Source organism: Sinocyclocheilus grahami, unplaced genomic scaffold, assembly GCF_001515645.1.
Source record: "Sinocyclocheilus grahami isolate Dianchi unplaced genomic scaffold, SAMN03320097.WGS_v1.1 scaffold722.1, whole genome shotgun sequence".
NCBI lineage: Eukaryota > Metazoa > Chordata > Actinopteri > Cypriniformes > Cyprinidae > Sinocyclocheilus > Sinocyclocheilus grahami.
In genome coordinates this window covers 18,016-19,313 of record NW_015505901.1, presented here as the reverse complement: position 1 = coordinate 19,313, position 1,298 = coordinate 18,016, and positions in this window count along the sequence as shown.

Genomic DNA, 1,298 nt, shown 5'->3' with positions numbered 1-1,298 from the left:
ATATTTAATGTGCTGGTGGTTGTGTGTATAACCCTTCTGCTAGCTTTCTTTGCTGTGTTTCCTGGGACCTGTGTGTTTCTGTCGTTTTTCTATGGTAGGTCCTCTGTGAGCACCCCCTCTGCTGGATTCAGAAACCGGGTGCTCGACTTGCAGTGTTTATTTCATTCGTCGATATATGTCCAGACGGTACGATAAGCCGGGTTTCGGCTTCATACTTCCTGGATCATGCGGCCAGGTCACAGGCGTCTGCAGGAGCCTTCTTGATCATCAGGCCCCCGGCACGGCACTGCAAACATTTCCTGGACGTCCGGGCTGGGCTTATGCTTTCAGGCTGCCCTGTCTGGTTTACCGTATCTAGGTCGCCCTGAGGGACCTCCCGATCACCAGGATATCCCCTCTTGCTGAGGCATCGAGCGGCATGTATAGGTGGCCGTTGCGAGAACCTTCTTGTGTAATGCTATCTCAGGCAGTGCTCCCCTCACCTTAGAGAGTTGTATTTGAGCTTGCCTCTCCCGTTTGGCCCAGTACTTCCGGCTATCTGTGAGCAGATGCTTGGAAAACTCTTAAATCCATTCTAAGTTCATTAAATCCTTTCTAAAAATCCACATAAGTGGTAAGTGTGCACGTTATGCTTTGCGCACTTTCTAAAATCCACATAAGTGGTAAGTGTGCATGTTATGCTTTGCCCACTTTTCTGAAATCCTGTATGGTAAGGGTTACGCGTTATTAACCTCGTTCCCTTTCTCTGAGTTGGTTTACACCCCGGTACCTTGGGCTCCACTCATCTAGTGTGTCTCTGTCGACACACTCTGGAAGCATCGCTCCCCTCACCATTGAGAGTTATTGTGAGCATGGTGCTTTCTTTCGAGCGTTTCATTCTCTCTGAGGAGTTGGATTCCTCACTCCATGGGCTGTTCCCATGGTAGTGTTGAGCAGTGCTCCCCTTTAATCGAAGGGTTACCTAGAATGAGCACACTACTCCTCTGAATTAGGAGTTCTCCTCTCACATGAGAAGTTGAGTTCTCTGTTTTTCCAGAGCACCTGGAACCAGCAGCATCAGGCGAATTAGGCCCTTCCTGAGTGTTTGGCTAGCTTGCAGTACGCTTACCCTTCTGATTCTGCAATCGTGCTGTAGGTCGAGCCCCCTCTCGTTGAGAGCTGGGTTTGTTCTCCCTCAGCTAAGGTAAACTATTGCTAGCTGTTCCAGCATTGGAACATGCTGTAGGTAGAGCTCCCTTCTCGACTGAGAACTGGGTGTGTTGCTCCCTCAGCTAAGTAAATTATTGCTAGCTGTTCCA